The sequence below is a fragment of the Drosophila virilis genome, chromosome 3, assembly GCF_030788295.1.
Source record: "Drosophila virilis strain 15010-1051.87 chromosome 3, Dvir_AGI_RSII-ME, whole genome shotgun sequence".
In the NCBI taxonomy this organism is placed as follows: domain Eukaryota; kingdom Metazoa; phylum Arthropoda; class Insecta; order Diptera; family Drosophilidae; genus Drosophila; species Drosophila virilis.
In genome coordinates, this window is record NC_091545.1 from 23,719,792 (window position 1) to 23,734,988 (window position 15,197).

The 15,197-nt window shown below is 38.8% G+C and overlaps 1 protein-coding gene across 1 annotated transcript in view; it reads right to left on the reverse strand.

The window, feature by feature from the left end:
* The window catches only part of hid (head involution defective), a 207,097-nt gene extending 203,842 nt beyond the window's left edge, over nt 1-3,255 (reverse strand). Inside the window, exon 1 of the mRNA XM_032434372.2 lies at nt 3,195-3,255. The gene's annotated coding sequence lies outside the window, so the exon portion shown is untranslated. The remainder of the gene's footprint in view (nt 1-3,194) is intronic.
* Between the last annotated feature and the right edge of the window lie 11,942 nt (nt 3,256-15,197).

A 15,197-nucleotide genomic window follows, 5' to 3' on the forward strand; every position in this document is an offset into this window, starting at 1 on the left:
GTTCAAGATGGAGCAGAGCGTTGGCATTCGCTCATTCGTATGCCGCCTGCGGTTGCACTTAATTTAATTGACAAATTTTAAAACCACGTCACTTAAGCGATACCGAAACCTAGGGTTGCCAGGGCAGCCGTAGACGCCAGTGCTCGGCTTGTAAATGGATTAATGTTTACTTTGTTTGCCATGGAAGTTACAGGAAATTGCAATTTTTCCACCCAAAAAGTCAGACAACAAGTCAACAGCTTTGCGCACAACTCACAACTCGTTTGGCTAAGTAGAAATCGCCTCGGGTTAATTGAGCGGCAGGCAAAAATAAAAAGGGAAAATATAAAAGCAAGGTGAGTTTGTTGGCTGCTTACATTTCCGCCGGTTATCAGTTTTAGGCTAATGAAAAAGCTCACCCACTTTCCGGTTTGGGGCTTTTGGGTCCAGCTCTGTAGAGCAAATAGTAAGCAATGAAAGATAAACAACTATCATGTGAATGCTGCTCGATTACAGCACCACGAGCTCTGGTATTATGGAGACAGACACTGTATAAATAAGTATTATTGGTGAAGTGTCTGGTCCTTTGACTTTAAGCCACTCGTGTGAGCCTCAAAAATTGTTGTAATCATCAGCTAACAGCTATATTGATTTTATCAGGCGCATTCCCTCAATTGTGCCTGCTCATTCGCATTCAATTCAATGAAGCGTTCAACTTTAAGTCGCTGCCAGCTAAAACAAAAGACATAATCCAACCCCGAAAGCGAAAACCCTCTGAAACTCAGCGCCGTCGTCGCCCACTCTGATCTTATAAATAAACGTTTAAATCCTCATGAATGCTTACAGTTGGCTTTATTCCGGCAAGTTGTGCGCTTTTGTTTTCCAAATTTCTTTTCGCTCTCGTAGTTGGTCATAATTTTTTAGTGTTATTGCCCTAGAGAAGTGCCGAGGCGGTCCTCACTTCAACCTCAACTGGATACTGTATACTGGATTCGTTGCCGTCGATACGAGAGAGGTTGCAAGTGCGTTGTAATAGTTGTTGCCACTTCATTCGATGTACTTTGGATTTCTGTGCTTCGCCTAATGTTTATCCTCTTGTTGTTCTTTGAGACAAGTCTGCGTAATTATCATTTGAACGCATTTGCCTTAAGTGTCCTTTTTGACATGTTTATAAGATGGCCTCTGTATGCTGTATATGCTCTTCTAGATCTCGAAGTCGTTGAGCTATGCCTTGTGTGGAATGTGTAATAATGATGTGTACTGATGATGCTTTTATATTTAAATGGTATTTATAGACTTATGCTAAGCCTAATGCCCAATCATTTGTGGAGACTATACATGGATGCGTGTTGTATTCTTTTAAAAAACCATTTTCATAGATAAATGGTAATCAAATATTATCACTGAATGTATTACACTTAGAGGTAGATGGCTGTGGACCTAGAAAATATATATCTTTCGGAGAGTATAAACAGGCAAGGCGATATAGTAAATCGTTTTGTTGTCTAGATCTGCAATGTAGATATTTGGGAGTCAGCAATTCTTACATGTCTATAAGAGTCTAAAACTTTTAGCGCTTAGAAAAAATACCACTTTCCCTGTTTTAAAACGTTTTCTTTAACCTGGCGTTAGTAAGAAAATAATAAACAGTTTTTTGTTTTACATAAGTTTCAACCTGAACTGCATCTCGGGTTTCCATATCTCAATTTATTCTTTTTTTTTTTCAAAATTCCAATTCACAGCATTCTCAGTTTTTGTATTTCAGCCGCAGCCAGCTTCAGCCTGTGTAAAATACTTTTTTTTCAGCTTTACATTTCTTAAGATATTTTCAGCTTTAAAATTCCAATCTTAAGAGCTTCTCACCATTCTGCTACGTTTTTGTACTTCGCTAAAAATGTGGTATTTTTTTTCCATGCAATTGACCAAAGGATTAACGTGCAAAGTTCTGCCAGTTGTGGATCCGGTTGAGGCAAAAATTTTAATGTTTCTGGACTTTGCAATGGCCAGTGGCTCGTCATATGCACATAGAGCTGTGAGTGGCCACGACGCAACGCTAATCCTGGGCAGCGTAAAATGTGCCAAGAGATGGTCAGGAAGCGGGCATAAAATATCCTTGTTTATGGTCTGGTTTAGACGATTTTATTGAACAACTTCTCTGCATATAAATCTACAGATTAGCGTGCAGAGAGTGCGTCAGGGAGAAACTCGCCGCAAACAAAGGAAACGTGGTCGTCTTCGAGGCGTTGAGTCTCAGCTCTGGGGTGAGAAGTGCCATATAATTTTTAACATAATTATTACGTTTGTTTTTCTTCTATGGGCGACATGTGAGAGAATCGCAGTCCTGAGGCTCTATTGTAAATCAACAAAATGCGCAGAAACTGAGACATGGGAACGTTGGAACTTCAGTTAGTTGCAGAATGTGGCAAGTTTACGGGCAAGAGTCATCAAAAGTATCTGCGGCCATTAACATGCACATAAACCAGAAGCAGCAGCTATATCTACTGTCGTTCCATTCCATCAATATAACAATTATTGTTATTATTATTATGTTGTATTATTATTTTTTCATACATACACGAACTACTACGCCAATCGCCGCCCAGTGCGTAAATGTCTATGAAATCATCTTTTTATGGGGCCAAAACAGCATTTGCTACTTCTTACACCCACGCTTCAAGCCGACATAACTATTATGGTTATGGCAATTTGTCTGTAGACATAACGTCGTCGAGTCGGCAGTGTGGTAACGATGTTGGCACTGCATTACCGAGGCAGGGCAGGGGAGAGTGTGGGTGGACGAGTGTAAAATACTCGTAACAGTTGCCCAACACGCAGCCCATCGATGAATTATTTGCTCTTGCCGTAAAGTTTAGGGGAGAGACTGAAGGAGACCGGAACACCCCCACTTTATGGATATGCTACTACATAGTCCTACAGGGGCATTGGCATGTTAGGCTTAGCGGCAGTTGCTTAGCTGGCCATAAAACATGAAATACGGCCAAACTGGCCAAAGGATTAGCAACGGCCGAGTGATAAATGGGCCCAAGCACAGTATTTGCTTAGGTCTGTGCCTGTTTATTTCGGGCATAAAGCCAAGCAAAACATTTACTTTTAATTAAAAGTCAACTGCATTTAGTTACAATCATACAAATGGCTGCTCACACTTAAGCATTTCTCTGTTATTTAGTTATTGAGGTAAAATACGTAAGACTCACCCAAAATTACAGCATCACGGCAATTATGTCTTGAAAGGTGTGTAAATCGTAGCTCCTTGCAATTATCTATATTCTGTAAAATCAAAAGACAGCCAATAAATGAAATCGTAACAACCTTATTTAAAATGAAAAAGAAAATTTTGTGATGTTATCTTTTTTAAGATATCCTTTAATACTTATATTTAAATTCCAACATTTAAAGCGACGCAATAAAAATGCCTGACTTTCAAGGTGGAAAACACAAAAAAAATTGTTGCGTCACAGCCAATCAATAAAATATTTTCTCATGCCCAAAAAGCCAAAATTTCCAGCACATATCCTTTAACCCTAATTTATGCGCCCAAAGTGACAATTGACGAACTCCGTTGGCTCTGCCCTCTCTTACCCCCTTTTTTTTATTTTTGTGGTAATAAAAATATCTAAGGGACGTCTCTTTATTAGTTCTCCTAAGCCCTGTTGCTTTTGTTCTGAGTAAGCTGTGCATAGTGTGTGTGTGTGTGTGTGTGTGTGTGTGTGTGTGTTTGCCAAAAAGGCAACAACTTGTTACATTTGTCATGCGCTAATGTCACATTTGACAGCTGCGCAGTTTTTTGCCATTGCTGCGCCTGCGCGCAGGATCTATAAAAGAGCCGAAAGGCAACTTTGTTGTTAATTTGCCGCGCTGTGTGACAATTTGAGTGTTCGTGTGTGTGCGTGTGTCTCTACCTTTTTGGTCATTATGAAAATAATTTTGTTTTAGTTTTTATTGGCAGTTTAGCGTAACAAAAGGCAACCTCGCATCGTTGTTGACTCTCCTTTATTGTGCCTCAGTCTGACAATTATTTACACTAATCAGACAGACTCAGACCCAGGCGCTGTCTCAGTTTCATTTTCAGTTTCAGTCTCAAGGTGTTGCCACAACCCTCCGATCGTTTCAGAATTGTTGCGTCTTTTGTTTGAGTATTGCGTATTTTGACAATGTGCCTACAGTTCGGCATTGTTTCCATTGTTCGCCAGGTACTGGGCCTATAAAATTTGCAACAAAGTCAATTTGGGATTTCTTTTAAGACCAGACCGGACGCAAAATACGTTTTGTTCATTGATTTGATGTGGTTATGGAGGCTGTGCTGGGATTATCTATGGTTTGTTGAGGCCCCTATGTTCACATAAACATGATCGTTCATTCGATAAGCGCAACAGCTATTAAAAGATTACGATATCTTTGGCTAGTTTTTTTTTTAACACTGATTTTAGTGATATGCTCAGCTATCGCCTTTTGCTCTGGAAAGCATATTATTTTTGCATGGAATTTTGCCTAAAAATATTGTCTGGCTGAATATCAATCAATCTATATTAATAGACAGCCCATTAACTTGTAACTTGAACAACAGCGAGAATCTATTAACGGACTCGTGCACACAAAAAAATGATGATACATAAGTATTATCGCTCTTGCATAAATAATCAGCTAGATTGTTTTGTTGTTTACCCTCTTTATGACCAAAGTCACATGGACCCAGTCATCGATTGATTTTGCACGCGGCAGTTTTTCGTCACTTATCACTCAAAATTATGGCAGCAATAAAGCATTTTCCGGTCTGCGCTTTCCGCCGAGTTTGCCTTACACTATTTCCCAGCCTGTCGGGCTCGGCACACTTTGCCATTTTTTTGCTGTCACTTTTCCCCTCAATTCCCAGTTTTTCTTTGTTGCTTTTTGCTGCTTCGTTTTTTGTGTTTATCAAATTTGATTTGCGGCAATTTCTTTGCCATTTTCCATGTGTGCCATGAGCGGACAACAGCCGCCCCGATTGTTTGCACTGCCCCCGCCACTCGCAAGAGACCTTCTCATCTGTTAGTCTTGTCAGCAATGCGGCTAATGTTTAACAATTTATTTAAATGTCAGCAGCTTTTTGGTGCCCGGCACGATAATACTGTAGCCAATAGCGAGGAATGAGAAAATATTGCGACAGATGCGCCAAGAACTTTTCAGAGTTACGAAAATAGTTTATTGTCTGTTTATTTCGGAATTAATTAAGATGATTTAAAGAAAAAATCGAGACAGAACGAGAACAAAATTTATAAGCTGCCGAAAATCTGAAATCTTAAAATTAATAAAATGTATAAGGAAGAATTAATTTGTGCAAGAATTTCGAAACTGATGTCAGAAAATGCAATAGCATATTTAAGAACTTAATGTATTCTGAATTCAAGAAATATGATTTTAATGCTGACTACTAAAGGAGATATCTGCTTTCATATATCTGTTACAATTTTTCATAGATTTTAATGTTACTTAAAGGTCTTATTATAGCATATCATTCTGATCAATTTAAATCAGGATTGTTTCTTTTATGAATATAGCCAAGAGGTCTGGATTTTACAGCCAATATTTCATTGTATCGTAGTCTCGGCTAATTAATATACAATTTCTGGTTTTTGGGGCGGTCGAATTTGCATAGGCCACAACACAAATGGGCAGCTAATTAATATTAAATTCAAGCAAAATTCGAAAATTTAATTTTGCCCTTTGAAACTTTTGCCATGTTGGCCCTGCCCCTGGCAGCGTATTATGCCGCCAACTATTGACTTTTGACTAGCTGTCGGCTATTGCGGCCTGGCGATGACTGCTGCGGCTTTTGTTAACCCCTACCGCAAACCCCAATCCACAATGTGGCAGGGCAATTCATAATCATGTCATAAAGCCCCCAAATGGGGCATTCGTAGCTCTCTTGGCCATGGTGAGACGCTTAATTACAAGGGCTTTAATAGCGATTTCAGCGGCTCATTGCCAAACAAAATTTTCAATTGACTACACATTGCTGAATGGAAGGGTGAAGGTGGGGGGCGGGGTTGTGTGGCAGACTGCGACAGCTTCGCAACAGATTATTAATTAAGAATTTTACGCGAACTCCACGAAAGCCGCTTAAATTGCTAAAATATTTCGTGGCTCATCAAAATGATTGAAAAATGTTTTTTACGCGTGAATTAAATTTTCGCGGTTGCCTGTCCAAAAAGGGTTGAACCCTCAGTCAGTGGCCAGTCATTGATGCCCGATTTTCGTCTGGTTTTGGTTTGATTCTTGTGGCCAGCCACCCTTGAGGGCTGTCACCCACACAACAGACTTCAGGCTCGACCCGTCAAGCTTATTAGAATTTTCCGCTTAAATTTCCTTTAGCACTTTGGTTAAAAAGTTATCTTAGCTTCTGTTGCGGAGCTCTGTTCATGTTTGTTTAGGTTGTACTCCAAGGAATTATGCGGCTGTCTTTTTTTTCACTCTCTTTTCTTTTTGTTACCTTTGATCCTTTGACGCGCTTTTGTTGTTTTTAGCCATTTTTTTTCTTTTACCTTGTGCTCTCTTTAATTTTGGCTTAATAATTTCGCCAGCAATTTTTTTCCGGCTTTGTTTGTTTTCTTTTCGACAAATGCTGCTGCGCTAAGCTGCCAAAGTGGCGCATTTTCTGTTTTTGTTTTGATTAAAAATTGTTGAGTTTATCTTTTGTAGCGGATTAGTAATGAACTTTTATTCCGCAGTGGACTGTGGGTGTTCAGCGGCTGTTTACTTAGGTCCATATGCAGCACATTTCAATTAAAAAATATTTTTCTGCTTGCTTTGCTCTCAATCGCGTGGAAAGTGTTTCAGCTGAGTAGAAAGACATTGGTCAAACCCAGACTACAGAGAATTTTGGTGTTACTTTTGTCAGGTGTACATCTGATAGAGATTAAAACTCGAAGACAGATCTTAATTAGGTATGTTTTATATGGGAATGTGTTATGATAGACTATAGGGAAAAAGAGCGTACGTATATCCTGATATAGAATATAATTCCTTAAGATATCTTCAATGTGTCCGTATTACATGGGTTCGTTTCCTTAAAAGGGATTTATCCTGACGACTCATTTAAGATTGTTCTGCGTGCGTGTATCCTGATAGAAAGTTAAATTCCACGTTTATCCTGAGCGGACTTCTTTTGAAGGAAACAAACCTTTATAGGTTTTATAGACATATTTAAGGTCTACAAGGGAATTTAACTTTCTATTAGGATAACACATCAAAATTCTCAAGGAACTTTCGATAGTCTGTATTACATAGGATACTCCTTCGATGTCTAAGAACATAATCGGGTAAAAACTAATAAGTTTACAAGGAGAAATTGAAGAAATGAGCTACCGAAAGCATTTGCGTATTTTGCAGAAAAGAGCAAAGAAATATACTCTATGCAAATTCTGTTAGAAGGCTGCAGGAAAAAGACAGTCCAATAGATATTTCTGTATGATTAAGTTCACTTCGATCAGAAGAAATACAAGTTTTCATTACAAACTAATATTAAAATTTAGAAAAGTTCACAAAAATTCCCATTTTCAATGCGCTCTTTTAAAGAGTTTCTATAGAAAATAATGTCTAATGCCGCTTCATCTAAGCTGCAAGTTCTGTTCCAGTCGCTGTTACCAGACCCAGGCAACCCACTTGAGTACGCATTCGCTTGCGTCTAATGAGTTGTATCAACAGCAAGTGCGCGGCAGAGGTCCTGCCAAGACGCCACTCCTGGCTCAGCCCGGGCCACCGACTGTTCATTAAGCCTGACTGAATGAATTCGCGTAAAAGAAGTTACTTGTGGGCGTTCTTTTTATGCGCCCATCCCCGGGCATTTGCCACTGCCTGTTTAGACCGCTTTCACAGGCAGACGCTGAGTGCAAAAAAAAAAAAAAAACCCGAGTAGAAAAATCCAAACACTTGATCAAATATTTTGCAACTTCATGGAACTCATGAAGCGCACTGGTTCAAGTGCTTGGCTTGCTGCTCATTTGCCAGCCTCGCTGCACATTTTGTAAAACGAATTTGGTTTATAATTAAAACGAAGCCAGCCATCAAATGAATGAGCAACAAAATGGAAATTTCTTTTAGATTTGCACAGCTTCGATTACAAGTTACTGAACCCGTTCGTAGTTGGGGCTCCAGTCAGGCGTGCAAAATGATAAGGAGGGTTTGGTTTCGGGCAAGTTGAAAAATGAATTTACTAAAAGCAAGATACGAAATGAAATTTCACATAACGCTGTGGCATATAAATCAGGCTTAAACTCGAAACAGCTTAAGTAGATATTTAAAAGCCAAGCTCTGTTTAATCTTTAACGTTTAACACATGACTCACAATCAATTGTTTGATTAAGTTTCCATACGCAGCTAATTAAATGCTTCAATTTACAGGGCTCTGTCTGCTTTGCCAGACACCTTCGAGTGCTGCAAACAGCTTCTTGGGGTTGGCCCATTAATAAACATTAGAGGCATGTGCATAAAAATGTGGGTCAACCACATTTGGAAGACATGCGATAAGCGTTCCCCAAGTTTTGTGTCTCACTTAACTGTGCGTAAACACATGGCATATTCCAATTCTAATCTCATTCCAGTCTTCATCCGCCCCAGCCCAAATAGCTAGACATAGACAACTCATTTGACTGATGAACTCGTGTTGACATTTCCTTTTCTCCTTGCTGAGCCTCTGGTCCTCAGCCTGTTTTTCAATTCTTTTGACACTGACACATGACACATTTGTTGTAATGTCGACGCCGCTCGGCCATTTGCCAAAATTGTTTTTCAACACAGTTGAGTAAACATTTGGCTGCCTCCTGTCCCGCGCTCCACAGCTGCGCTGACATTGCGTAGGGGTTGTGGCAATCACATGTGCAAAGTCGTCACAGTAAAAAATTGCATAAAAAACTGTTATATATTGCATGAAAAATGTGCGCCTGTTGTTCAGGCTAAATGTGCGACATGCGAGCAAAACATGGGAAAATCCAAGCACAAATATTGGCAAAAAGTTAAATCAATTTTGTTTGAAACTATGGTGATGTCAACATATTAAATAGCTTATTATTTTACGCATATTCTGCATCATTTTTAAATAAATGAAGCCAAAGTTAACAAAGAATATATATACATTAATCTTTTACAATATTAACTAAAAACTATACAATAAAAAAATGAATAATCAAATATGATGTGAATTTGCTTGAGTTTATAATATATTTAAAAACTTCACAAACTATTTAAAATGAATTATTTCTTGAATCTAAATTAAAGTAAGTTCTGTTTATTGAGAACCTAAAAGAGAATATTAAATATGAGTGTCTTTAAATTCTCTATTACAATTTAATGCATCCAGTTTTTTTATCTATTACTCAAGGCTTAGTGCCATGGTTAAAGGATATATAATTGCTTTCAGCCCAGATACGTTGCAGCTCATTTGCGGTAATTAAAATTGCATTTGGCCCGCGTCGTTTGCTCAAATTTAATTGACATTAGCGGGCATTTCAACTAATATCAGACGTTTGGCCACTTGGTCGTATCCTTTTAGACCGTGCACCGTGTGCGATCCGTCAAGTCGTAAAAACAGGGGCTAACCGAGTGGCTGGTTGGGGGTTGAAAGCGCGAAAATGTCGCCAGAGCAGCGCATAAATAAACCTGCGCCCATATTTTATGAGTGCCCACGCCCCCATAAGACGCAGCCCGAGCCGCGACCCCGTAGACCGATACGAGTGCCAGCCATAAAAAACTATAAAAACTAAACGTAAATAATTCCATCTGAGCTGGCAAGTAAAGCTAACTTCATACCGCTGGCTCCAAGCCTGATGCCCTGTGTCTTTCTGCATGCACTAAACATTTTTTTGCCATTAATATTATTTTTTAGGTTTTTGTCCTTTTGTTTTTTTCAGTTTTTGTTGTTTTCTTTTTTGTTCAGAGAACTTTGTCTTTTGCATGTGTTGGCATTTTGCTGCAGCGAAATTCGCGTGACAAACGAGAATTTTATGGCTTCCGTTGACCTGCGCCATATCCTGCGGTTCACTTGCAGCTCGCTATGTGCCCTTCTTTGTGTCCTGCATTTAGCTGGGCGGGTAGAGAGAAGAAAACCCAACAGTTGTCATTGCCATTAAAGCTATATGCGCCGAAGTGATTGCACCCGCCTCGCATCACAGTAGGTATCCATTCTGTGCTCGTGCCAGTCGGCGCCTGGGCTCCTCCTGGGCACCGAGTTCTTGTTATATTTCTTTTGCCAGCACCATAAAATGAAGTGTAAATATTTAATGTGCGCTTTCGTGCATGCCATGTGGATTTTTTTTTTTATTTTTGTTTTGTTTTGTCTTAGCTTCTTGAATAAACTACAAGACTTTAAATACTTGATGGAAACTTGAGTCAACTGAAAGAATTGGATATTAAATGCATTCAAGATGATTGCTTTTGAGTTTTCTGATCTATTATTTTTATTACCCCATGCAAACTCAATATATGTCCACCTCTAACCCAGTTTTTGAGCTGCTTTTAATGACTTGTTCACTTAGTCAATACTTAAGCTAAGTGCTAGATTCTCAATTCCACATGAATATTGCAAGCATGCCAATTATAAGGCCAGCAATAAGTGGCATCTAGTTGAAATTGGGTCTGAAGTTCTACAATAAATGTAAATTTCAAAACCCCAAATAAGCAATAATTATTTATTCCCATGGCAGCTTTAGCAATTAAAATGTGTAGTCAAAAGTTGGCGAATTGTGGAAAATAAAAAGAGGAAATATTTCAGCATTTTTCTTAATTGGCTTTAATTGGCTTAAATTGGCTCTAAGGCTGAGGCACGGAGCACAATGACCAGTTCAGGATACGGGCACGGACACGTAATCTTTTCTATAATTTGTTAAATTTGTCGCGGCAAAAGTTTATTACCCCGCCGTGGTAGACAATGGCAAGTGCATAAATTGGACTGCCTATGGTTTGTGGGCATAACAGGACGGCAGAGGGGAGCAGAAGTTACGTGCAGAAGGCAACGCAGGACAAATTACGTATTACAAATTGTATAACGTTTGTAGCTAGTTGTTTGGCTTTTAGGTTTTTGGCTTTTGCAGTTTTCTCTACGGTTCGTTTTGCCCAATTTGTTGTCGTTGCATGCAATCTGGCCATATTTTTACAACAACAAAGCGGGCGGACGATATGGCGATAAGGGAATTTATAAGCGCCGGCCAGGGCGCCGCCAAGTATGCAATGCATTTTGTGTTAAAGGATTTAAGTTTTTGGGCGTTGTGGGATTTCATTAATTTACGATTTGTATGTTGTTTTGCCTGGGCGCCACAGCGGCTGCGAATTAAATTGGCTTACAATAGAATTAGGCACATGGAATGGGAAACCTTAGTTATCTTGTCAAAGCTGCCAAGTTTTGGTCTCTTAAAGCCCCGTTTGAGCTGCCCTTTGTTACTCGCAGCACATCAAAGCCACAAAAAAAAAGCCAGCGTTCTCTTTTCCTGTATTTTTTTGTGTTTAATAATAATAAAGAATCGCATCGTGTGTAAGTAAAGTAGAAAAATTTTTGTGCTTAGCTCAGCTCAAACGGAAATTTCACGTTGTGGCAATTTTTGCCAAGGCAGCTGCAAAAATACTTAGGCGGATTTAAGCGCGACAAACAGACCATACAATACAGAAAAAAAAGACCCAAAATACTTAGGGTATAGGACTTGCTATGCCGACATTCGAATACACTTTCAATATCATGTCTAGCTTAGGATATATATATATATATGATATAGAAATTAAATAGTAACTTAATAAATTAAATATTTTTAACATAAATTATTAAGAGTTTTAATAAATAAAATAATACAAAATAAAATTAAATAAAAATACTTTAATCTAAATAATTCTTAGACGCATATATTCAAACTATTTAAGTCTACGTTATTTAAATATACACTAATAAAGAGAATTACGAAGCAATAATTTAAAAAAATGTAAAATTTCGATTTGCGGGAAACCTGAAGACTTAGCTGCATTCGTGAGTTGAGCATTAACATTTCCATTTCCGGTAAGGGTATTTTAAGCGCGACAAAGTCTTTCGCCAGACGCCCGGCAATGCTTCAAAGCAAAGGACTCGATGCAGAAGGGGCAACAATGACGAAGGACCTCCTGCAGTGCGGTCGTCGTCGGCGGGGGCGATATTGAGGTATGCCGTGGGTGGGCTTAGGTAATACGCATTAGTGGCGCGACTGCATATTACGATATTATTATTATGATACGCTTTATTTTGTGGTTCAATGAGTCGCCGTCGACGCCGCCGCCTTTCATCGCCATTGTCGTTCGTACGGGTGGTAACTTTGACGGCTTAAAAAATTTGCCTATCGCCGAGACATTGTGCAAATAGCTGTAAAGACGCAGCGCAAACGCTAATTGAAACAAACGGAGCTGGCTAACAAATGTCGCCTATTAGTGGATTCACCTCTATGGCAACCGCAACACTACCAAACCAGAGACCAGCCCGCCGCCACGGGGCAACTTAATCTCATAAGTGTACGTTAGTCATGTGTTCTGTTTAGTCCTTGGCCAAATGGCTGGCCATAAATTAAGTTGCTGGCCATTGTTGCGACTCGACGTCTTTGGGTGCAATTTTTCAGCCGCATGTCGAGGCATGTCGACTCCTTCTGGCTGTGCTAGCCATGTGTGCTTCATGGTGTTGTAAATTTGCTGTGCCCCACTCCTTAAGCACTTGTTCCTCACTCTGGCTGCGTGGCCAGTCAAAAGGTCAAAATATGTTGCAGCTAGTCGCCATTCTGGCAAGTTTATTAATTGCGCTTGTTTATCGTGCTGTTAAAGCGGCATTCCATTCCACCCAATAGGCGAGCCGCCTTTGAGTCGTGGCGGTCTTTAGATAATTTAAACTAATTGCGTGACTCGCTGGCATTTCTTCAATTATCCTTTAGACCAAAAGACTTATGATGGCCAGCAAATATTTGACATAATTGCGGGATTAGCGAGAGAGCGCACGATTTTCAATTAGCGCTAAGTAATCGCCACTAATCAAATTGTAACATTTTTTTTTCGTGCTTGCCCAACAATTTGGCCACTTAAAATATAGCTGCATTTTTATTCAATTTGCCATAATTTTAGCCAATTGCATGTTGGCCAACTGCCGTATGAATTTTTTAAGCCGCACGACAAATGTTCAAAGCAATCGCAGCACAAATGTTATTGCCCGCAAGGACATGCACCTTTGGGAGCGCTAACAATTTGCATTTACTAACAATTTTTATAGGGTATGTATTAAGCGAGCTGAAATGCTTGGCAAATATGAAATACTTGGGTTGAAGACCTGTACTTGTGAATGTTTAGTTGTAATAGATAAAAGAGTGCAAAGTAGGGGCACTAAACCATAATTTATCTCAAAGAATTTTGATTTTCTAGCAAACATTTATGTTAAAAAAAGTATACTTAATTTAAAAAAAAAGGGCTAAATTTAAATATACATACAAATAAATGGTAATAATTTGTAGTGTAAAAAAGGTATATATATATAGCTAAAAAAAAGTTTAGAAAACTCTACCCATGTATAAGAATCACATTGAAAAATTCGAGTCTGGTATTGTAAACAAAGAAGAACCTACTATTCCAACGATCGTTCCCATGGGAGCTAACTAATATAGTGGTGCGATTAATCCTAATCTGGCATATGTACTGCCTGCAACAGAAAGACGGATCTGTGAAAAGTTTCAAGACAGACGGATAAGGCTATATTAAATTGGTCCGTTAATGGTGATTTATAAAATATATTCTTTATGGGCTTGTATACTTCATGACAAAAGTATACAAAACTATGAAAATCAGAGATTCGTATTTGTATAGCTGCATATATTTTCTTCCGCTTGCCCAACCCAGCCCATTAGTGGAGACACATAATAAAAGGAATTTAACATTTTCAATCGAAAAGTCAATAGACATGCGTACTTTAATAATTTGTGTGCAACACTTGTTACAATTTTTAAGCTAATTTACAAAAAGGCTGCCGCTTAAAAAGTGCATATATATATATATATATATATATATATATATATATAATCCGCTTAAAAATTCAATTTACAGCAGGCTTTTAAAAGAATTGAACAACAAATTTTACACATGAACGCAGTTTTAATCGTTTGATTCGATAAGCGGCGAGCATCGAATAGTTTCTCTGTTTCTTTCTCATGGGGGTTGTAATGACGTTTAAATATTTGCAGAGGACAGTTTTTTTTTTTTTGTCGGGATGCTGAACGCATATGCCAGGAGTAAGCTTGTTAATAGCCGGGGGCAGTTGCGGCATGGCTGGTACTGTTAATGTGACATAATTGAAAATCAAAACTAAAGCACTTAACTTTATTCATACGGCGAAATGCACAAAAAGTTGAACATATGTGAGCCGAAAAAATGGGCAACACGTCAATGTGCAGAGGCGCGGCTAAAGACAATGGCTATACCACACGACCCAAATGACAATTTAACTGTCAACCAGTTCCATAGTCGATGACAAGTGCAATCAGCCATAAGGGTGTTGCTTAGAGGAATATGGGGATGTGCTGAGCAAGTGTGAGTTTCAATTAGAAATGCTAGATAACACACACTGTGCGCTCTACTTTGACATATACACTGATAGATCGAACAGGGTTTTGAGTTTTTCGAACCACTTTCCAGCTGTCAAAGTTTCTCAAGTTACCCCAGACCGAAATGTCGTTGTCAACCTTTCCATGCTAATTGCACATGATCTTTTACAAAATTGCCCATTCGACTGAGCAGACCAGACCGAACCTAGCCCACATTGAGGTATTATATAACTAACTGTGCCTGAGGTGTGTGCCACCCTTATAAGTTGCTTGTATTGCGGCCAATTCAATTGCCTAATAGTGTCAACTTTCAAATGATTTGTGTTGGGTTAGCATAAATATTTTCACCGCTCTCTAATTACAGCCACATTATATTGATATAAACACCCCAATTGTTGCCTCATTTGGCTTGTTGTTCCAATTTCTCTTTATATTTTTATTTACTTTTGTGCAAAAAGCGTTTTAGAGAAAGAAAAATGGCTTAATTAGTGCTGGTCTCGTATTTCACAGCGACTGCCAAAGGGCGCATCAGAGCAGAGGTTAATACAAAGGGAGAAAGCACAAGAGGTACTGAGGTTTACAGAAACTTACAGGATGACAATAAAGTCAATATTAAAATCATTTTAAATGAAACTTAGAATT